Source organism: Heptranchias perlo, chromosome 20 (assembly GCF_035084215.1).
Source record: "Heptranchias perlo isolate sHepPer1 chromosome 20, sHepPer1.hap1, whole genome shotgun sequence".
Taxonomy (NCBI): Eukaryota; Metazoa; Chordata; class Chondrichthyes; order Hexanchiformes; family Hexanchidae; genus Heptranchias; species Heptranchias perlo.
The window spans coordinates 49,384,197-49,407,652 of record NC_090344.1 but is presented as its reverse complement, the minus strand read 5'-3'; the positions used below and the strand labels follow the sequence as shown (position 1 = coordinate 49,407,652).

The 23,456-nt window shown below is 43.9% G+C and overlaps 2 long non-coding RNA genes across 8 annotated transcripts in view; one reads left to right on the top strand and one right to left on the bottom strand.

Moving 5' to 3' along the window:
- Window positions 1-4,222: 4,222 nt before the first annotated feature.
- LOC137335840 (uncharacterized) overlaps window positions 4,223-23,456 on the bottom strand; it is a 30,814-nt gene continuing 11,580 nt past the window's right edge. Inside the window, exons 3-4 of one of the 4 annotated variants that reach the window (XR_010966515.1) lie at window positions 15,343-15,524; window positions 6,938-7,147 (exon numbers count right to left, since the gene is read on the bottom strand). This is a non-coding gene — a long non-coding RNA (uncharacterized lncRNA). Of the gene's footprint in view, window positions 4,676-6,937; window positions 7,148-15,342; window positions 15,525-19,539; window positions 19,909-23,456 lie in introns of those variants that run through there. The other 3 variants (XR_010966517.1, XR_010966518.1, XR_010966516.1) reach the window with 3 other exon arrangements.
- On the top strand, window positions 12,259-19,580 carry LOC137335839 (uncharacterized). 4 transcript variants are annotated; one of them, XR_010966511.1, is made up of 4 exons: window positions 12,259-12,552; window positions 13,760-15,636; window positions 18,239-18,334; window positions 19,255-19,580. It is a non-coding gene; the product is annotated as an uncharacterized lncRNA (long non-coding RNA). The 4 variants fall into 4 exon arrangements; XR_010966514.1 differs by having other exon boundaries at window positions 12,263-12,552; window positions 15,505-15,636; XR_010966512.1 differs by lacking the exon at window positions 12,259-12,552 and adding an exon at window positions 12,562-13,534.

Sequence of the window (23,456 nt, the reverse complement as noted above, 5' to 3'; positions counted from 1 at the left end):
TAAACATTGGTCCCTTAGAGGATGAGACTGGGGAAATAATAATGAAAAACAAGGAAATGGCAGAGGAATTGAACAGATATTTTGTGTCTGTCTTCACACTAGAAAACACTAATAATATACCAATAATAGTAGAAAATCAAGGGACAAAGGGGAGGGAGGAACTAAAAACAATCACTATCACGAGAGAAAAAGTACTCGGTAAACTAATAGGACTAAAGGCTGACAAGTCCCCTGGACCTGATGGCTTGCATCCGAGGGTCTTAAAGGAAGTGGCTACAGAGATAGTGGATGCATTGGTTGTAATCTTCCAGAATTCACTAGATTCTGGAAAGGTCCCAGCAGATTGGAAAACCGCAAACGTAACACCCCTATTCAAGAAGGGAGTGAGACAGAAAGCAGGTAACTATAGACCAGTTAGCCTAACATCTGTCATTGGGAAAATGCTAGAATCCATTATTAAGGAAGTAGCAGCAGGACATTTGGAGACTCATAATACAATCACGGAGAGTCAATGTGGTTTTATGAAGGGGAAATCGTGTCTGACAAATTTATTAGAGTTCTTTGAGGAAGTAACAGGCAGGATGGATAAAGGGGAACCAATGGATGCAGTATATTTGGATTTCCAAAAGGTTTTTGATAAGGTGCCACATAAAAGATTACTGCACAAGATAAGAGCTCATGATGTTGGGGGTAATATACTGGCATGGATAGAGGATTGGCTAACTAACAGAAAACAAAGAGTCGGGATAAAATGGTCATTTTCAAAATGGCAATCTGTAACTAGTGGGGTGCCGCAGGGCTCAGTGCTGGGGCCTCAACTATTTACAATATATATCAATGACTTGGATGAAAGAACAGAGTGTCTTGTGGCCAAATTTGCTGATACAAAGATAGGTGGAAAAGCAAGTTATGATGAGGACACAAAGTGTCTGCAAAGGGATATTGACAGGTTAAGTGAATGGGCAAACATTTGGCAGATGGAATATAATGTGGGAAAATGTGAAGTCATCCACTTTGGGAGGAAAAATAAAAAAGCAAAATATTATTTGAATGGAGAAATACTACAAAATGCTGCGGTACAGAGGGATCTGGGTGTCCTCGTACATGAAACACAAAAAGTCAACATACAGGTGCAGCAGGTAATCCGGAAGGCAAACGGAATATTGGCCTTTATTTCTAGGGGGATGGAGTATAAAAGCAGGGAAGTCATGCTGCAACTGTACAGGGTGCTGGTGAGACCACACCTGGAGTACGGCGTACAGTTCTGGTGCCCTTATTTAAGGAAGGACATACTTGCATTGGAGGCAGTTCAGAGAAGGTTCACTAGATTGATTCCAGGTATGGAAGGGTTGTCTTATGAGGAAAGATTGAACAGGTTGGGTCTATACTCATTGGAGTTTAGAAGAATGAGAGGAAATCTTATTGAAACATATAAGATTCTGAGGGGACTCGATAGGGTAGATGCTGAGAGGATGAGACCCCTCATGGGGGAATCTAAAACTAGGGGGCATAATCTCAGAATAAGGGGTCGCCCGTTTAAGATGGAAATGAGGAGGAATTTCTTCTCCCAGAGGGTCGTGAATCTTTGGAATTCTTTACCCCAAAAAGCTGTGGAGGCTGAGTCATTGAATACATTCAAGGCTGAGTTAGACAAATTTTTGATCAGCAAGGAGTCAAAGGATATGGGGAAAGGGCGGGAAAGTGGAGTTCAGGTAAAAATCAGATCAGCCATGATCTCATTGAATGGCGGAACAGGCTCGAGGGGCTGAATGGCCTACTCCTGCTGCTATCTCTTATGGCCTTATGTGTTGGTTGATTGTAAGTAACACCCCTCAGTGTGTAAATGCACCATTCTCTGTGGAACTGAATGGTTCAGGCTGGGTCCCTGCTCAGTACTGAGCAAGCCAGGGGTTTCAGAATTGGCCTCAGCATTCCAGAATTAGAAGAGAAATGATCAGCCAGATCGCTATCCAGTGACTCCTGCTGGAAAATGTGGACACCGGATGAGAATAGAATTAGGCTTCGTTGTGATGCCCCAATTGGTCGAATAGTTTGCTGATCCTTGATGAATGCCCATATGGATGAGGTAGTGGAAGGTGACCAGCACCTGTGGAGTCATCCCCCCAACCACATCATTGGCTTCAAGCGAGAAGGGAGCAAACTGGGGGGAGAATGTCACGCCTCACATTTTCCAGATGTTGACAGCAAGATTATTTGTCTCCAAAATCAGAACCACAAACAAAAACAGGGTGGCCCACAAGGGACAGACTCCTTCAAGCCCCAGGGCACTTGTTCCCTTGCTCTCAATAGAGGTTCATTCTCTGTCATAGCCTCTCAACATGAGCATTGTAAAAACAGATCAATACACCAACACTTCCATGCCTTTTCCACGATGAAAGGAACCCACTCAGCTTGGCTCTGTGGGTAAAAATTTGCTTCTGAAGGTTTCGTGGGTTTGAGCCCCAAACCAGTGCTGAAGCAGATAATCTGGGCCACCACTCCGGCGCAGTACTGAGGGGGTGCTGCAGTGCCAGAGGTGTTGTTCCTCAGATGCTATGTTGAACAGAGGCCCCGTCTGCCTGTTCAAAGAGTTCTCCCAGTGCCCTGATTGACATTCCTCCCTCAAGCAACACCACTAAAAAAAAATTACTCATTGAAGCCTCAATGCAGTTTATGTGATGATTTAGAATAGCTGCTGCATTCACCTGCATAAAAATGGTCACTGCTCCAAACATAATTAATTGTGTGAAGCACTTGGAGAAATGTTGACATTCTGAGGCACAATAGGAATATAAAGAATTTTAAAAAACAATTTTATTGCCAGTTAAAACACAAGATATCGGCATCAATAAAGGAATTGTGTATCTCTGTTCACTCTGTCCTTGGGCAATAGTGCACAAGCTTGAAAGACTAAATGATGTAATTGAGAAGTAATGCGGCAAACGGGGGGGGGGAAGATAAGACGTCGTCACTTTGAATTTTGTGAGCCCTTAACTGAGCTGATTAGCAAAGTGCAATAGTGCTGCCTAGTGGAAGAACAAACAATACCACATGAAAAGAAATTCTCTCCCCAGGACCAGCTAACAAAAATGTCAAGTGAACAAGTCTTTTTAAATACAGGTTGCAGAACATTTTCATGCAGAACTTTCCCTCTGGAGATTAAACAGATGGGATGGAGTACGCGGATGGTCAGGGTAGAATAGGGTGGGTTGTCGCTGGTTTATGGAAGGAGCACAGTTGATGCATTGTCCTCATTCCACACAACAAAGAGTCTGCAGTGCTGAAGCTAAAGCACAAAGAGAAAAAACCTCGAGATGGCGCATTAAAGCATCAGATAAGGGTTTCCTCAGTCATCAGTGTACATTCAAACTCAATTATGGACATCCAGACGACTGAATATTCAAACACCAGTCAAGTTCATCAACAAAAACGTTGTGTAATCACTGAAACTATAAAGCATTGCTCTATAAAACAGGAGTTACTAGTCCACACTGGAAACAGCAATTTTTAAACTGGTGCCCACTGCAGACTGCTTCTTTTCTCACCAATTCCTCTTCCCACCCTCCTCTCCCGAAGGTTCCATGGGCACCAATTACCATCTGGTAAGTCACCCAACTAGCCATTATTGATGTATGAGCTCTCCCCGTGAGTATCGACAGGTTATTCTACTGTGGGGGGCACCACAGCTAAGCCTGATCCTGTCACTCACCCAGTCTCCCCCGACAAGGTGCACTTTAACCGTCAGCAGCAAGATCCCCGGCTGATCTTTTTTTTGAGGTGCCTCCCCATAGAACCAACCGAAGCACCATGTGGATACCCCAGCTAAGATCAGGCAAATTACTCCAGACTAAAGACCAAACCTGGGAACTCCCTGGTCTATATGGCTTCCTGCAACTCGCTCAGCCATCAAAGAATCATTGATTGTCCTCTACCAGCATGGATAAAAGTCAACTTGCATCAGTTCTATCAGCAGACCTGAAGAAATAAGGAGTTTAGCACACGGAAGCTTAGTCCTGGTCCATTCCCATTTCCTCAGCACTTTCAGCATGACTGTGATGTTATTGAGTGATCTCAGGTTAACACATTTACAGCCAGTACAAGTTACATACAACTCCAATCTGTGCAGCTGCTGCAGGGAAGATTATTAGCTTCTTGAAACAGTCGCAGAGCATCAAAAAAAAACTACTGAACTCAACAATCCAGGTCAACGTTTTATTTGCAGGTAGAAGTGTTTTGAAATATTCTGCATCATACAACAAAACCTCAGCGTCAGGTAAAGTAGAATTTCAATGGAAACCCCAAATGTTTAATTTTGTTTCGCTCCTCCCCCCTCACTGATTTCCTTCCCATCTCTCCTGCAGGTGCTGGGTCCTTGTTGAGTACGGGTTTCGGAGGCAGTGGGCACCTTCCGATGTCTTGCCCAAGGGGTCAGTCTTCCTGTCCGTGCCTTGACGGTGAGTATCAGCAGAATATTCGACACTGACGTCACAGTCGAAGCCGAACCCGTCCTTGTCTGAAATCTACACCTCGGCATTTTCCAGCAGGAGTCACTGGATAACCAGAAGCAGCAAGAACCTGGGCTGATTCCTCCCCTTCCTGGCCTGGACTTCTGAAGCATAACTGTAATTGGTGCCCCAAGCCAAACATCAGGTAACTGAAACTTGGGCTCTTCATCCTTGAAAGGAGATGTGTATCGAGTTACATGGAAACTACAGCACATAAACAGGCCGTTCGGCCCAACTGGTCTATGCCGGCATTTATCCTCCACAAAAGCGTCCTCCCACCCGACTTCATCTCACCCTATCAGGATACCCTTCTATTCCTTTCTCCCTCTTATGTTTATCCAGCTTCCCCTTAAATGCATCTATGCTATTTGCCTCCACTACTCCTTGTGGTACTGCGTTCCACATTCTTACCACTCTTTGGGTAAAGAAATTTCCCCTGAATTCCCTATTGGATTTATTAAGACTATTTTATATTTACGACCTCTAATTTTGGACTCCCCCACAAGTGGAAACATTTTCTCCACGTCTACCCTATCAAACCCTTTCATTATCTTAAAGACCTCTATCAGGTCACCCCTCTTTTCTAGAGAAAAAGTTCCCAGCCTGTTCAGCCTTTCCTGACAAGTACAACCTCTCAGTTCTGGTATCATCCTTGTGAATCTTTTTTGCACTCTCTCCAGTGCATCTATATTCTTTTTATAATTTGGAAACCAGAACTGTGCACAACTGTGTAAGAGGGGATCTTATAGAGGTAAACAAGACTGTAAATGGTACAGAAAAGGTAAATCAAGAAAATGAAATTACATTGAGAGAGGAGGCTAAGGGGGCGGTGGGGGGGGGGGGGGGGGTCACAGGCTTAAATTAGTAAGAGGCAAATTTAAGAATGAAAGCAGGAAGTTCTTCTTCACACCAAGTGAGTAAGACGTGGAGTGGACTCCTGGATGGAGCAGTAGAGGTGAAGACCCTGGAATCAAACAATGAGGGAACGTTAGGGGCATTCTAGGTGGATGAGCTGAGGCTGGTCAAACGGCCTTCCTCGTGTCTAATTACCTTGTGATCTTGTAAACTCAGCAGCGCCCAACAATTTCCTGGTCTACGTGGCTTACCCACGAGGCCTCTGGGGGAGCATAAAAGACTTTTTTTTTGAACACGGGTCCTAACCTTATTTCCTCGATACTTTCCAAGTTACTGTAATGCTGTTACGGGCATACTCTTTATTATAGGATATACATCCAGCACTTTTCACTGTGTACAACCCTGATCTGTGCTGCTGCAGAGGCAAGTGTTGCTTTCTCCAAAGCTCAGTTAAATAGTTCACTTCCGGAGGAATAGGTTTTATAATCATAGTATCATAGTCGGAACAGCACAGGAGGAGGCCAATCCTCCTTATGGGGACAGTGCTGGAGGACTGGAGGATTGCAAATGTTACACCCTTGTTCAAAAAAGGAGAGAGGGACAAACCCATCAATTACAGGCCAGTTAGCCTGGTGGTGGGGAAACTTTTAGAAACAATAATCCGGGACAAAATTAATTGGCACTTGGAAAAGTATGGGCTAATAAATGAAAGTCAGTGCGGGTTTGTTAAAGGAAAATCGTGTTTGCCTAACTTGATTGAGTTCTTTGATGAAGTAACGGAGAGGGTTGATGAGGGTACTACAGTTGATGTTGTGTATCTGGACTTTCAAAAGGCATTTGATAAAGTACCAACTAATAGACTTATTTGCAAAATTAAAGCCCATGAGATTAAAGGGACAGTGGCAGCGTGGATACAAAGTTGGCGAAGAGACAGAAAGCAGAGAGTAGTGGTGAACGGTTGTTTTTCAGACTGGAGGGAGGTTTATAGCAGTGTTCCCCAGAGGTCAGTATGAGGACCACTGCTCTTTTTGATATGTATTAATGACCTGGACTTGGGTATAAAGGGTATAATTTCAAAGTTTGTTGATCACACAAAGCTCGGAAATGTAGTAAACAATGTGGAGGATAGTAACAGACTTCAGGAGGACATAGATAGACTGGTGAAATGGGCAGATGCATGGCAGATGAATTTAACTCAGAAGTGTGAGGTGATACATTTTGGTAGGAAGAATGAAGAAAGCAATATAAACTAAATGGTACAATTTTAAAGGGGGTGCAAGGACAGAGAGACCTGGGGGTGTGTGTACACAAGTCTTTGAAGGTGGCAGGACAAGTTGAGAAGGCTGTTAAAAAAGCATATGGGATCCTGGGCTTTATTAATAGAGGCATAGAGTACAAAAGCAAGGAAGTAATGCTAAACGTTTATAAAACACTGGTTAGGCCTCAGCTGGAGTATTGTGTCCAATTCTGGGCACCACACTTCAGAAAGGATGTCAAGGCCTTACCAGGCGAAAACATTTTTTTAAAAAGGAACTAATATGTAGAACTGGAAAAGGCTGAAATTAATAGACACCCAATTAAAATGATAACTTTTTATTTATGTAAATTACCAATTCCCACCCTCCCCTCCTGGCCAGCAGCCCACCCTCTGGTGACCCATTCAACCAAAGATTGTCTGCAGCACAATATTTGTCGGCTATTTTTGTTTCAGCCACAAGGTGGAGGCAGTGATCCAATTCACAAACAGCGATCCTCTTGAGTTCTCTGTCAACTTTTACAGTTCTGTTCTGTGAAAAGACAAAACCGAAATATGCTCAGTGCCACAAACAAAACTGACTTAATAACAGCCCGTCAGTGTGATAAATAGCATGATGTATTATACTGGATATTTTAAATTGGGGGGGGGGGTGTCAGAGGGATAGTCTTAAAGGGCTATTTCTGAATTAAAAAACAAACAAAAAACTGCATTTATATAGCGCCTTTGATGACCTCAGGACTTCCCAAAGCGCTTTACAGCCAATGAAATACTTTTGAAGTGTAGTCACTGTTGTAATGTAAGAAACGCAGCAGCTAATTTGCGCACAGCAAGATCCCCAAATGTGATAATAACCAGATAATCTGTTTTAGTGATCTTGGCTGAGCAGTAAATATTGGCCAGGACACCAAGGAAAACTGCTCTATTCTTCTTCGAAATAGTGACTGAGGACCTTTCACCTCCACCTGAGAGGGCAGACGGTTTAATGTTTCATCCAAAACAAGGCACGTCCGACAGTCCAACAAATGTGTGCTTTTCAGTGGGACAGCAAAAAATGACGCAGTAACCATTTATAAAAGAATTTTCAGAACGCAGAGGTGCAGATCCATTCTTTAATGCAGTTTGCAGTGCAGTTAAGTTATTGCTCTAACATAAAAACAGAAAATGCTGAAAATACTCAGCACGTCAGGCAGCATCTGTGCAGAAAGAAACAGAGCATCTGGGCAGGACTGGAACCAATGTCCTCGGGGGAGTGTTTGCTAGTGCTGTTGGGGAGAGTTTAAACGAATGTGGCAGGGGGATGGGAACCGATGCAGGAAGTCAGTGGGAAGTAAAGTGGTGACAGAAACAAAAGGCAGTAAGGGAGAGTGTACAAAACATGACCGGACAGATGGTCTGAGAAAGCAGGGCAAAGACCAAGGGAAGTCTAGATTAAACTGCATTTATTTCAATGCAAGAAGTCTGATGGGCAAGTCAGATGAACTCAGGGCATGGATGGGTACATGGGACTGGGATGTTATAGCTATTACTGAAACATGGCTAAGCGAGGGGCAGGACTGGCAGCTCAATGTTCCAGGGTACAGATGCTATAGGAAAGATAGAGCAGGAGGTAAGAGAGGAGGGGGAGTTGCGTTCTTGATTAGGGAGAACATAACGGCAGTAGTGAGAGGGGATATATCCGAGGGTTCGCCCACTGAGTCTATATGGGTAGAACTGAAAAATAAGAAGGGAGAGATCACTTTGATAGGATTGTACTACAGACCCCCAAATAGTCAACGGGAAATTGAGGAGCAAATATGTAAGGAGCAAATATGCAAGGAGATTACAGACAGCTGCAAGAAAAATAGGGTGGTAATAGTAGGGGACTTTAACTTTCCCAACATTGACTGGGACAGCCATAGCATTCGGGGCTTGGATGGAGAGAAATTTGTTGAGTGTATTCAGGAGGAATTTCTCATTCAGTATGTGGATGGCCCGACTAGAGAGGGGGCAAAACTTGACCTCCTCTTGGGAAATAAGGAAGGGCAGGTGACAGAAGTGTTAGTGAGGGATCACTTTGGGACCAGTGATCATAATTCCATTAGTTTTAAGATAGCTATGGAGAATGATAGGTCTGGCCCAAAAGTTAAAATTCTAAATTGGGGAAAGGCCAATTTTGATGGTATTAGACAGGAACTTTCAGAAGTTGATTGGGAGAGTCTGTTGGCAGGCAAAGGGACGTCTGGTAAGTGGGAGGCTTTCAAAAGTGTGTTAACCAGGGTTAAGGGTCAGCACATTCCTTATAAAGTGAAGGGGAAGGCTGATAGAAGTAGGGAACCTTGGATGACTCGGGAGATTGAGGCCCTAGTCAAAAAGAAGACGGAGGCATATGACATGCATAGACAACTGGGATCAAGTGGATCCCTTGAAGAGTATAGAGATTGCCGGAGTAGAGTTAAAAAAGAAATCAGGAGGGCAAAAAGGGGACATGAGATTGCTTTGGCAGATAAGGCAAAGGAGAATCCAAAGAGCTTCTACAAATACGTAAAGGGCAAAAGAGTAACTAGGGAGAGAGTAGGGCCTCTTAAGGATCAACAAGGTCATCTATGTGCGGAACCACAAGAGATGGGTGAGATCCTAAATGAATATTTCACATCGGTATTTACGGTTGAGAAAGGCATGGATGTTAGGGAACTTGGGGAAATAAATAGTGATGTCTTGAGGAGTGTACATATTACAGAGAGGGAGGTGCTGGAAGTCTTAACGCGCATCAAGGTAGATAAATCTCCGGGACCTGATGAAATGTATCCCAGGACGTTATGGGAGGTTAGGGAGGAAATTGCGGGTCCCCTAGCAGAGATATTTGAATCATCGACAGCTACAGGTGAGGTGCCTGAAGATTGGAGGGTAGCAAATGTTGTGCCTTTGTTTAAGAAGGGCGGCAGGGAAAAGCCTGGGAACTACAGACCGGTGAGCCTGACATCTGTAGTGGGTAAGTTGTTGGAGGGTATTCTGAGAGACAGGATCTACAGGCATTTGGAGAGGCAGGGACTGATTAGGAACAGTCAGCATGGTTTTGTGAGAGGAAAATCATGTCTCACGAATTTGATTGACTTTTTTGAAGGGGTAATCAAGAAGATAGATGAGGGCTGTGCAGTAGACGTGGTCTACATGGACTTTAGCAAAGCCTTTGACAAGGTACCGCATGGTAGGCTGTTACATAAGGTTAAATCTCACGAGATCCAAGGTGAGATAGCCAATTGGATACAAAATTGGATTGACGACAGAAGACAGAGGGTGGTTGTAGAGGGTTGTTTTTCAAACTGGAGGCCTGTGACCAGCGGTGTGCCTCAGGGATCGGTGCTGGGTCCGCTGTTATTTGTTATTTATATTAATGATTTGGATGAGAATTTAGGAGGCATGGTTAGTAAGTTTGCAGATGACACCAAGATTGGTGGCATTGTGGACAGTGAAGAAGGTTATCTAGGATTGCAACGGGATCTTGATAAATTGGGCCAGTGGGTCGATGAATGGCAGATGGAGTTTAATTTAGATAAATGTGAGGTGATGCATTTTGGTAGATCGAATTGGGCCAGGACCTACTCCGTTAATGGTAGGGCGTTGGGGAGAGTTATAGAACAAAGAGATCTAGGAGTACAGGTTCATAGCTCCTTGAAAGTGGAGTCACAGGTGGATAGGATGGTGAAGAAGGCTTTCGGCATGCTTGGTTTCATTGGTCAGAACATTGAATACAGGAGTTGGGATGTCTTGTTGAAGTTGTACAAGACATTAGTAAGGCCACACTTGGAATACCGTGTACAGTTCTGGTCACCCTATTATAGAAAGGATATTATTAAACTAGAAAGAGTGCAGAAAAGATTTACTAGGATGCTACCGGGACTTGATGGTTTGACTTATAGGGAGAGGTTAGATCGACTGAGACTTTTTTCCCTGGAGAGTAGGAGGTTAAGGGGTGATCTTATAGAAGTCTATAAAATAATGAGGGGCATAGATAAGGTAGATAGTCAAAATCTTTTCCCAAAGGTAGGGGAGTCTATAACGAGGGGGCATAGATTTAAGGTGAGAGGGGAGAGATACAAAAGGGTCCAGAGGGGCAATTTTTTCACTCAAAGGGTGGTGAGTGTCTGGAACGAGTAGTAGAGGCAGTAGTAGAGGCGGGTACAATTTTGTCTTTTAAAAAGCATTTGGACAGTTACATGGGTAAGATGGGTATAGAGGGATATGGGCCAAGTGCAGGCAATTGGGACTAGCTTAGTGGTATAAACTGGGCGACATGGACATGTTGGGCCGAAGGGCCTGTTTCCATGTTGTAAACTTCTATGATTCGATTCTATGAGTTAACATGTCAGGTCAATAACCCTTCGTCAGAACTGGAAGAAGTTGAAGATTGAACCGTTTTTAAGCAGGGAAAGGTGGGGGAGGGGGAAGTAAAGAACAAAAGAGAAGGTCTGTGATAAGGTGGAGGGCAGGAGTGATTAAATGACAAAAGGGATGATGGTGTAAGGCAAGGAGGGTGGGAATGGGACAAGTAAAGAAACAAAAGATGGGTCTGGAGGAGCTGTAAATGGCAACATCAGAACCATTACCAGCACCTGCTGTCTGAAAAAATGGGAGCAGTGATTATGATCTGAAGTTATTGAAATCAATGTTGAGTCCAGAAGGTTGTAAAGTGCCGAATCGAAAGATGAGGTGCTGTTCCTCGAGCTTCCGTTGAGCTTCATTGGAACAGTGTAAGAGGCCGAGGTCGGAGAGATCAGAGTGGGAGTGAGACAGGGAATTAAAATGGCAAGTGACCGGCAGGTCAGGGTCACACTTGCAGACTGAGGGGAGGTGTTCAGCAAAGTGATCACCCAATCTGCGTTTGGTCTTCCCAGTGTCGAGGAGACCACATTGTGAGCAGCGAGTGCAGTATACTGAATTGAAAGAAGGACAAGTAAATCACTTTCACCTGGAAGGAGTGTTTGGGGTTCTGGACGGTGGGAAGGGAGGAGGTGAAAGGGCAGGTGTTGTATCTCCTGCGCTCGCACGGGAAGGTGCCGTGGGGAGGAGAGCGGGTATTGGAAGTGATGGAAGAGTGGATCAGGGTGTCACGGAGGGAGCGGTCCCTTCAGAATACTGAAAGGGGAGGGGAGGGGGAGATGTATTTGGAGGTGGGATCACGCTGGAGGTGGCAGAAATGGCGGAGGATGATACGTTGAATGTGGAGGCTGGTGGGGTGGAGGTGAGGACAAGGGGGTCCGTATTATGGTTCTGGGAGGGAGGGGAAGGGGTGAGGGGCAGGTGAGGACCCTGTCAACCACAGTGGAGGGGAATCCTTAGTTGAGGAAAAAGACAGATCGGAAGCACTGATGTGGAAGGTTGCATCGTCACAACAGATGCAACAGAGACGGAGAAACTGGGAAAAAGGAATAGAGTGTTTCCAGGAAGCGGGGTGGGAGGAAATGCTTGAGTTATTGCTCCATTCCTTGCAGGGAGCGATTCAAAATCTGCTGCATCCTCTCACCCTCCTTTGATTGACAGCCAGGTCTGGGGAGTGATTGACATCTGAATAGACCAATGACAGCTCGCGCTCCGGTTGGGTCGCGGAACCGGCTGAGGCCAATCAGAAGCGGAGGGGGGCGGGGATTATTTAACCGGTTTCCCTTGACAACCGGGCCTGGCCCGGGGGGTGATGGAGGAGCCTGAGCCGGAGTCTTGCGGTCCGGCTCAGGCGGACAGGACAAGGACAGGGCGGGCCTGGGGGATCAGGCCGAGGGACAAAGAGCCGCTTTGCGGCCTCCGGGTTTGGAGCAGGGCCGCCCCGCACTGGGAGTGAAACTGATGCCGCAACATCAGCAGCTGCTCCCGGGCCGAGCCTCGCCGCCTCTTTAATGAGAGGCTTTTCTTTCCACGGACACAATGCTGGGCCAGGCTGGAGTGGTTTTGTGCTGGGACAAGGTGGGCTCTGCGGCGCTTTCATGTTTCTCCCCCCAATTCAAAGTGTAAGAAGGAGTAGTTGAGGCGAATAACAGGGATGGATTTAGTGGGAAGCTGGATAATCACATGAGGGAGAAAGGAATAGAAGGAGATGCTGATGAGGGTGGGTGGAGAGTGGGAGGAGCATAAATATCTGGATAGACCAGTTGGGCCGAATGGCCTGTTCCTGTGCTGTCGATTCTCTGTAATGTGTAAAGGTGCACAATCTGCAGGTATTGCCTTTTTTTACTTTGTGATATTCCAAGTTCCTGTGGGAAGAATGTCATTGCTCGTCCATTGATTTCCTTTTCCAATCCCCCATTAACAGCTCAGTCCTCCTCGTCGGTCCCCTGGGCAAGGTGGGGAATCAATGAGAATGGGTTTTGAGTGATAGAGCGAGTCATTCTGGCTCTTTTAAGGCAGATGTGTATTTTGTGTTTTAAAAAAAAATTTCACTGGACGTGGCAAAGCTTCATTTCTTGCCCATCCCTCGTTGCCCTGAGAAGGTGATGGTGGATCTTCTGCTTGAACAAATGTAATCCTTGTGATGATAGTGTTAGTTTGGAAATTGAAGGTCAGTGAAGCAACAGCGATCGATGGCCCCATCAGGACGGAGTGTGACTTGGAGATGGTGTTGTTCCCGTGATAATGCTGCTCATGTCCTTCTTGGCAGTGTGCCGAGATAAGCTCGGCAAGTTGCTGCAGTGAATCCTGTCGATGGTACATACTTGCAGTCATGGTGTGCCGGTGGGGGAAGGGGCTGGATATTGAGTCAAATTGTTCTGCATTGTGTCAAACCTATTGAGTGTTGTTGGGCTGGCGGTGACTTTTCCATCGCACACCTGATAAGCTTTGGAGATAGTGGAGAGGCTTTGAGGAGTCAGGAGGTGAGTCACCAATGAAAGAGTCACTGGTGATTGATGTCACAAACTTCAATGCTGAAAATGGAATTGCTAATAACTTGGTGAGTGGAAAGGTGTAGTTTTGCAGGGAATTCATGGTAGCAATTATATGCACCACTTTTGTAAATAGTGTACTGTTAATGTTGACGTTCTTTTAGTTCTGTTGTTAAGATCACGCTTTGTAGAGATGATTCTTGTCTCAACTTTTTGTTTTCATCATTGTTTACATAGTTTTCATGAGCAATATTAAGCATAGATTAGTGTCGATGATCTGGCATGTCTTGCAGAGGTTGCCATGGCAGGGTTGTGTGGTGTCGTGGACGCTGTTCTCCTGAAAACTGGGTAACTTGCTGCGAACGATGGTCTGTTTGAGGTTGGGTGGCTGTTTAAAGGCGAGCAGTGGAGGCGTGGGGATGGCCTTAGCGAGGTGTTCGTCGTCATCGATGACATGTTGAAGGCTGCGGAGAACATGGTGTAGTTTCTCCGCTCCAGGGAAGTACTGGACGACGAAGGGTACTCTGTTGGTTGCGTCCCGTGTTTGTCTTCTGAGGAGGTCGACACGGATACCACCATCACACGAGAGGACACCACCCACCAGGTACATGGTTCATACTCCTGTGACTCGGCCAACGTTGTTTACCTCAAACAGGAGGGTTCCCTCCCAGTCGGGGAACACTTTAGCAGTCAAGGACATTCAGCCACCGATCTTCGGGTAAGCGTTCTCCAAGGCGGCCTTCGAGACACACGACAAGGCAAAATCGTCGAGCAGAAGTTGATAGCCAAGTTCCGCACCCATGAGGACGGCCTCAACCGGGATCTTGGGTTCATGTCACGCTACACGTAACCCCACCAGCAAAAAAGGGGGAAAAAATTATATGTTTTTTAAAATTCTCTCTCTCTCTCTCTGCCATTTTGAGTTTCTTTCTGCCTGCCTGTGTAATAGACACAATGTATATCTCGTGTACTGGGACGTGCTGTTCTCCGTGACTGGCCTGTTTGAATAACAACGACACCTTTTGATTGGTGTGATGCTGTCCCAACGTAGCATAAGATATGCGATTTGAGAACCTTTCATTCATCTGACGAAGGAGATAATCTCCGAAAGCTTGTGATTTTAAAATAAATTTGTTGGACTATAACCTGGTGTTGTAAGATTCCTTACATTGATTCTTTTTACACTGTGGTGTTGTGACATCATCAGATAACGGTTAAATAGATGTATTTTGCTTATTAAAGAAATTGTAAAATTCGGCCTAATAGATGCACAGCTGCAAATGTGATTGATGGTAAAGCGATTAAAAATATTCAATTGAAGCCAACCAGGGAACAGCTGGCAGTAAGTTACAAAACTGCCCGATCAGAAATATCCATGGAAATAAAGTGAAATTTACAACAATTATAAATTTGTTTGAGTCGAATTGAAAACATATTTAAACAGTAAACTAAGATTCCTGTGATTCCACCAAACATACTGAGCCCTCCCGCACCATTCTGTAACAGTCTGAGAGGCTGCGATGATCAAAGTCACGGTCATTCAGCAAATTCACCATCGCCATTGATTTTAATGGGGGCGGCGCTATGATAATTAACTGTTCACTGCTTCAGCAAGGGAAACAACGAGAAAGTCCCAGGAGATGATGGTGTGGTGTAAATCACTTAGTCCATAATTTCCTGGGACTGCTGCGGCGTAAATCTACGATGTAGATGCGCCATTACAATGGTGCAAGTCTCTCGGAAGTTCTGCACCATTGTGTCCCATGGTTCTTGACAATTAGACACCAAACAAAGAGTCCATTCACACTTTATCTAAAGACTGAAGAATATATTGAAAAAACTAAAATATAAAGAAGTTCAGTAAACTGACGTTTACCCCAGTCCAACAAATGAAAAGCAGCAGGTTGGTTGTGTCAGAATTTTCATTGATCTTGAAGTCGAACCATGTTCAGGTGTAGACAGACTGCAGTGTCACCTTGTGGGATGCTAATGTTATTACAGCAACCTGTGTCCTCTCCCTCTCATTTCCAATTTGCAGTGCACAGGGCACCAGTTAGTCTGAAACCAGGAGATGCAAACGATGATAATCAAAAGCAAAATACCGCGGATGCTGGAAATCTGAAATCAAAACAGAGACGTGTTACTGCGGCTGAATCCATCCGGGTCAGTGGTGAGTATTCCATCACACTCCTGACTTCAGCCTTGCAGATGGTGGAGAGGCTTTGAGGGGTCAGGAGGTGAGCCACTCGTCACAGCTTCTGCGCTGCTCTTGTCGCCACATTATTGATAAGGCTGGTCCAGTTAAGCCTCTGCTTAATGGTGACCCCCCCCCCCACCAATGAAGTTGGTGGGGAACTCGGCCATGGTGGTGTCATTGAAGGTCAGGGGGAGGTGGTTGGGCCTTTACTTGTTGGAGATGGTCATTGTTTGGCACTTGCATGTTGCGAATATTACCTGGTGCTTAACAGCCTAAACCTGGAAGTTATCCAAGTCCTGATGTAGGCTGCCGTGGGCTGCTTCATTATCAGAGGAATTGTGAATGGAATTTGAACATTGTAGAATCATCAGCAAACAGTCCCTTTTCAGACCTTATGATGGAAGGAGGGTCATTAATGAAGCAGCTGATGGTTGGGTCGAGGATGCTTCCCTGCGGAACTCCTGCAGTGAAGTCTCTGCTTAAAAATAGCAGACCCCAGACTACTTGTTCACATGGGATATAAGAAGGTGCACAGTCTTACAGAGAAGGCTGGCTGGTTGTCCACATACAGGGCAAGAGACTCTTGGAATATATAAATCAGAAAACCACATTCTAGCTCCAGGAGGTGGATGGAAATGAGAATACTGACTTCTGTAGCAAAAGAAATTCCCCGAGGTAGGAACACAGGGCGTCTAAGGACAGCCATGTTGTTGTGCCAGACGAGTAAATGGTTTGTTGCAGAAATGAGTATCACCAGGACCTACCATTTTACTCTTCATTCACAGGAAAACAGAGGTTTGAAGAGGCGAGCATAGGGAAGATGTGTTGGGCAGGGTTCCTTGCCCATATCATCAATATAATATGGGGCGATGTTACAGGCTTTATGAAAAAAACCTACTAAAGCCCAGAGTAATTGCAAGATGCACTCTGATGGAGTGAGATTTCAGTTCATTTTGGAGATTATTCAGGGAATGCTTTCCAGAAGCCAGGTATTGGGGCAGGGCAAGTTGCTTCATCAAGCAGTGGCCAATTGGAAAGGCCTCCTAACGAGCAGGTTAAGAATGAGTCCTGTCTGAATTTTTTGAAGAGGTGACTAAAGTTGTGGATGGGGGAATGTCTCTGGATGTTGTTTATATGGACTTCCAGAAGGAATTCGATAAAGTCCCCCATAAGAGACTGTTAGCTAAAGTTAAAGCTCATGGAATTGAGGGCTAATTATTGACCTGGTGAGGAAATTGGCTGAGTGACAGGAGACAGAGAGTATGGATAATTGGCAGGTACTCAAATTTGCAGAATGTTACCAGTGGTGTCCCACAGGGATCTGTGTTGAGGCCTCAACTATTCACTCTATTTATTAACGACTTAGGTGACAGGATAGAGAGCCACATCTCCAAGTTTGCCAATGGCACAAGGATAGGCAGCATTGTAAGCAGTGTAGATTGAAGCATAACATGACAGAGATATTTTAATGGATTAAGTGAATGGGTAAAAGTGTGGCAAATGGATTTCAGTGTCGGTCAATGCAAGTGCGAGGTCATCCACTTTGGACCTAAAAAGGATAGATCAGAGTACTTTCTAAATGGTGAAAAGCTTGGAACAGTGGAGGTCCAAAGAGACTCAGGGTCCATGTACATAGATCATTAAAATATCATGGACAGGTACAGAAAATAATCAAAAAGGCAAATGGAATGCTGGCCTTTATATCTAGAGGACTAGAATACAAGGGGGTAGAAGTTATGCTACAGCTATACAAAGCCCTGGTTAGACCACACCTGGAGGACTGTGTTCAGTTCTGGGCACCGCACCTTAGGAAGGATATATTGGCCTTGGAGGGCGTGCAGCGTAGATTTACTGGAATGATACCTGGGTTTCAAGGGTTAAATTACGAGGCGAGATGACATAAAGCAGGGTTGTATTCCCGGGAATTTAGAAGATTAAGGGGTGATTTGATCAAGATATTCAGGGGAACTGATAGGGTAGATAGAGAGAAACTATTTCCGCTGGTTGGGGAGTCTCGGACTAGGGGACATAGCCTAAAAATTAGAGCCAGGAGTGAAGTTAGGAAACACTTCTGCACGCAAAGGGCGGTAGAAGTTTGGAACTCTCTTCCGCAAACAGCAGTTGATGTTCATTCAGTTGTTAATTTTAAATCTGAGATTGATAGATTTTTGTTAATCAAAGGTATTAAGGGATATGGGGCTTTGGCGGATATATGGAGTTCGGTCACAGATCAGCTGTGATCTCATTGAATGGCGGAACAGGCTCAAGGAGCAAAATGGCCTCCTCCTGTTCCTATGTTCCCTCATTTGCCAATTGAAAGGATCATGGTGCCATCCGTCGAAAGATAGTGGAGCCTGGAATTGCTGCCTGAAAGATCAGCGGGGTGACTGACCCATTATGTTCAAAATGATTTGGATTCCACAGAATAATGACAATGAGTGAACCTGTCACCTTTACAAATCCTACTCCTAATCTAAGTCAGTTTGTTTATTTTTGTAATATTCACCAGCTCTGTCGAGTCTCACGACCTTCTACAGATAAAATATGCTGCTAATTTTGTTTGAATTTCTTGCAGTGTGGAGACACTGTGGAATGTGAAATAGATGAAATCGGAACCTAAAGGAACGTTGTCACTTGGATCCTCACTGTTTTCAGATTGTGTTCACAGAAGGTATCAAATTATTTTTAATGAGAAATGTTTGAATAATACATGAGAGTGCTGGGGGACAGGGGGCAGTGTCTGGGTGATAGTAGGCCAGGGTTGAATAACAGAGATCTGTGGATGAAGAAGATTCTAGAGTTTTGTCTGATTACCTTTGAGGATTAGGGATTATCCTCCGATTAATGGGTGGGGCAGAGTCCACAAGGGGGTAGATTGTGCACGGACGGAGAGAGCAATGGCCTTGATGGGCTGAATGGCCTTTTCTCATTCCATGTTTATTTAGATTCTTACCCAAAATTGCTGCATGTTGGGCCTGGCTTTATTGCCCATTTTGCCAGCACACGGGAGGAACTGCTACAACAATCCCACATTGATGTTAGTTGCCATTCCTTGTTTCAAGAACAGTTGTAGAAAAAGTCAGAGAAATGTTCGGAAACTGGGCCTAAACACAGCAAAGTGCAGAACTGATACTCCAAACTCAACAATCAATATTCAACTGCACATAACATGCTTCAGAATGCTAAACTGGGATGCTCTGTCGCATGATATGGAAGTTCCTTTGCATCTGCTTTAATTCAATTTAAGAAGCACCTGACAAACTGGATTAGATTGACCAAGACGCTGGCTGTTGAATGGGACTCTGCAATGCTCTGTGTTTCAGAACTGAAAAGTACATTCAGTCCCATCACATCAAATAAATACATCTAAGAATAATTGTTACCATTATTTAAATAACTTAATTAGTTCAAGTTTTTCGGTAATTTTTTCTGTAACATTTTAAATGGCATGAGGGGGGAACCTTAAAAGATTGGACAAAAATCCACTGTAAAAATGGAGGTGAAGATCTCTGCTCAGAGACAACCAGAAACCATGTTGCACTAAAAATTGCAACACTGATTTAAACTGGAGAAACACGTTTTGTTTTTCAGGCTGATTTATCTGGTGAGATGGAGCATCTTTCTGTGGAGAGTGGCCAGAACGTGGGAGGAAGTAGAGGTGGATTACCTGAGATGGAGCTGCTGTGTGGAGAAGCAGCTGACTGATTGTATCCTGACCCTAAAACATGGGCTTTAATGAGAAATGGAACTTTCAAAATCATCTGATTTACAGATTAGCGATGAATGGTAAATGGTGACTTGTGAAAATAAATCTGTTATTACTGTGCTGAGGTGTGTACATGGAGCTTTTATAAATGTAAGTTCCTAATTCCCATGTGGTTTTCCTTTATTTTAATAAATTATGACTTGTTACATTTAAAAAATACTTTGTTGGATGTGAAGTTCATTGGGACATCCTGAGGTGGTGAAAGGCGTTCTAGAAATACAAGTTCTTTCTTCCAAACATTGATGATTGAGCATTAGATGTGGAAGTTCTTGGACTGCAGTCTCCAATATTCTGGTGGTGACCCTTCAGCCGATGCACCATTAGATCCTTATGTATTTGCCCAGTTGCGGGAGAGCTGTTTCACCGTCTCCATCACTCAAAGTGTAGGTGAAGATTGACTCCAGTGAGCATCGCTCTATAGTCAGGTTGAAGAGCTGTCACTGAGTGTTGCTCAAGCAGAGTTCCAGTATTGCTCTTTGCTGTTAGTGAATGAGGTAACAGAACCTCAGTGCAAGTTAAGAAGCAGCCAACGAACTGGATTTACTCAACCAAGATGGTGGCTGTTACCTGGGGCTTTTCCAGATTCTGGGTTTCAGAGATGATAAGTACATTTATCTCCATCAAATCAAACATAATTAATTGTTACCATTATTTAAATAATCATCGAACAGAAACAATTTAAATAATTTTTTATGTAAATGAAATTCTTACAAACTAAAATTAAATGAAAACTATTGGGGATTTGAATCCAGAGCACACCATCGTGAGACCAGGACCATACCTCTGCACCAGCTCCCAGTGTTAGGTTTTAATATTTCTCCAATCCATTTATCATTGAGTTGACCACTTTGTGCTAACTGAAAGATAAGTATAAGTTCCAAATTGAATTCTTTGTGAAAACCTAAATGGCCGACTGGGTAGGGTGTAGACGTTAGAGTGGAATTATTGTGGGTTCGAATCCCACAGGATACACTGTTTGCTTTTTATATTGCAGAAAGTGGTAAAACCCACAGTATCTGGTGGCACTCCCTGCAGTCGTCTTCAAGCTTTCGTTAGATAGAAACAAGTCTTCAGCTCACTCACCCCCATTAAACTATTAAACTAACCTTTCCTATCCTGTTCTATCTTGTCCCTAACCTGGACTTGAACCTCAGACCTTTCCTATCGAAGGTCAGCTCTCAAACCGCATGGCCACCAGACACTACGGCTGAGAGAAACTTTTTTTTGGGGCTTTTATCTCTTAGAATTCTAGATTCATGTTAATAAAAAATATTTACACAACCAACAACAAATGGAAAGAGCTCGATTTGAATGCCCCACTCCCACTTCGGACACATTCTCTAAACGGTCAGCCAACCCCGAACCCCTAAAAATTCCCTGTCCTTCATGCTATGTCACACATAGGAATCAAACAAGCAAAATCTTCAACTTGTTCGATGTCACACACTCTTTCGTTGGGCTTCACCGTTCTGTCGTGTTTCTAGATGGCACTTCAATCGGGTTTTCCCATTATAAAGCTCTGTCACACCAGCAGCTGTCCACTTCTACCACTCGACGGAGTTTCAATAGCTCCAGATCCCCAGCTTTCTGGAAATTGTTCCAGAGATACTGTTTTGCCAAGTTGGACTCCGCTGAGGAAAATTTTCATAGAATCCTCGAATGATGCAGCACAGAAGGAGGCCATACGGCCCATCGTGCCTGTGCCAGCTCTTTGAAAAACCAATCAATATATCCCACTCCCCTGCTTTTTCCCCATCGCCCTGCAAATTTTTCCCTTCAAGTATTTATCCAGTTCCCTTTTGAAAGTTACTATTGAATCTGCTTTCACCACCCTCTCAGGCAGCGCATTCCAGATCATGACAACTTGCTGTGTAAAAAATCTCATCTCCCCCCCCTGTTTTTTTGCCAATTACCTGAAATCTGAGTCCTCTGGTTACCGACCCATCTGCCTCTGGAAACAGTCCTCCTTATTTACTCTATCAAAACCTTCATGATTTTGAACACCTCTGTCAAATCTCTTCTTTGCCTTCTCTGCTCAAAGGAGAACAATCGCAGCTTTTCCAGTCTCTCCACTTAACTGATGTCCCTCATCCCTGGTATCTTTCGAGCAAATCTCCTCTGCACCCTCTCTAAGGCCTTGACATCCTTCCTAAAGTGTGGTGCCCAGAACTGAACACAATGCTCCAACTGGGCCTAACGAGTGTTTTATAAAGGTCAAACATGACTTTGTTGTTTTTGTATTCTATTCCTCTATTTATTAAGCCAAGGATCCCGTAATCCTTTTGAACAGCCTTCTCAACTCGTCCTGCCCCCTTCAAAGATTTGTGTACGTACACCCCCACGTCTCTCTGTTTTAAAATTGTACCATTTGGTTTATATTGCCTCTTCTCATTCTTCCTACCAAAATGTATCACTTCACACTCCTCTGCATTAAATTTCATCTGCCTTGTGTCTAACCATTTCACTGGTCTGTCCATGTCCTCCTGAAGTCTGTTGCTATCCTCCTCATTGTTCATCACATTTCCGAGTTTCGTATCATCTGCAAACTTTGAAATTATACGTACCATTAATACGTACCAAAAATAGCGGTGGTCCTAATACCTGGGAAACACCACTGTAAACTTCCCTCCAGTCTGAAAAACAACCGTTCACCACAATTCTCCGCTTTCTGTCCCTTAGCCAATTTCATATCCACGCTGCCACTGTCCCTTTAATCCCATGGGCTTTAATTTTGCCTTTCAGTCTATTATGTGGTACTTTATCGAATGCCTTTTGAAAGTCCACATACACATCATCAACTGTAGTACCCTCATCAACCCTCTCCGTTACTTCACCAAAGAACTCAATCAAGTTAGTCAAACTCGATTTGCCTTTAATAAATCCGTGCTGGCTTTCATTTATTAACCCATATTTTTTCACGTGCCAATTAATACCGTTAAAAAATAAAAAATTAGTTTTACCTTTTAATATTTTCAAAACATTTTTTTAAACAGTTAAATTTAACGATTAACTGCGTTAAATTTCATCTGCCTTGTGCCTGCCCATTTCACCAATCTATTGATGTCCTCCTGAAGTCTGTTACTCTCCTCCCCACTGGTGACTACATTTTCGAGTTTCGTGTCATGTGCAAACTTTGAAATTGTACCCTGTATACCCAAGTCCAGGTCATTAATATATATCAAAAGAGCAGTGGTCCAAATACCATCCCTATGGGACACCACTGCATACTTCCCTCCAGTCTGAAAAACAACCGTTCACCACTACTCTCTACCTTCTGTCCCTTAGCCAATTTCATATCTCATGGGCTTCAAATTTGCCAACAAGTTTATTATGTGGTACTTTATCAAATGCCTTTTGAAAGTCCACGTACATATCAACTGCAGTACCCTCATCAACCCTCTCCTTTACTTCATCAAAGAACTTAATCAAGTTAGGCAAATTTGATTTGCCTTTAACAAATCCGTGCTTCATGTGTCAATTAATTTTAAAAAAATTCATTTTACCATCCAACTTTTTTTTTTAAACAGTTAAATTTAAAATGTAATTTTCTCTCCCTTTTTTAGGTTCTGAAGTGAGTTTCCTTCCTTTTGTCTCCTCTTTACTCACTCCTTTCTCTGGAACCGCCTCCAACTACCTGTCAATAATGTGATGGAAGATCCACTGCTGAGTAAATAATGTCCATTTTCAGGAATCTAGAAAGATGTCTTTGATGCATGTCTGTGAAGCTGAGTATTTACTACTTCAAACTATTCCTACTTTACTGCTATTGGATCCATACTAGAATCCCAAGACATTCAATAAATCAGGATTGACAAACAGCTGGTAATAACATAACAGGAACAGCTTTACCAGTATTAACCCCCAGAAACAAACGGGACCTTGGCACGTGTGCTCTGGGACCACATCTGCTTTTCTTTTGATATAAGGACAGTGATCTGCCAGGACAGTGATCCTCAGAGATAGTTTGTACAATGCTCCGGGTAGTTTCTTACTAAAGGTAAGGTAGATTAGACTCCAAATTTCCTGG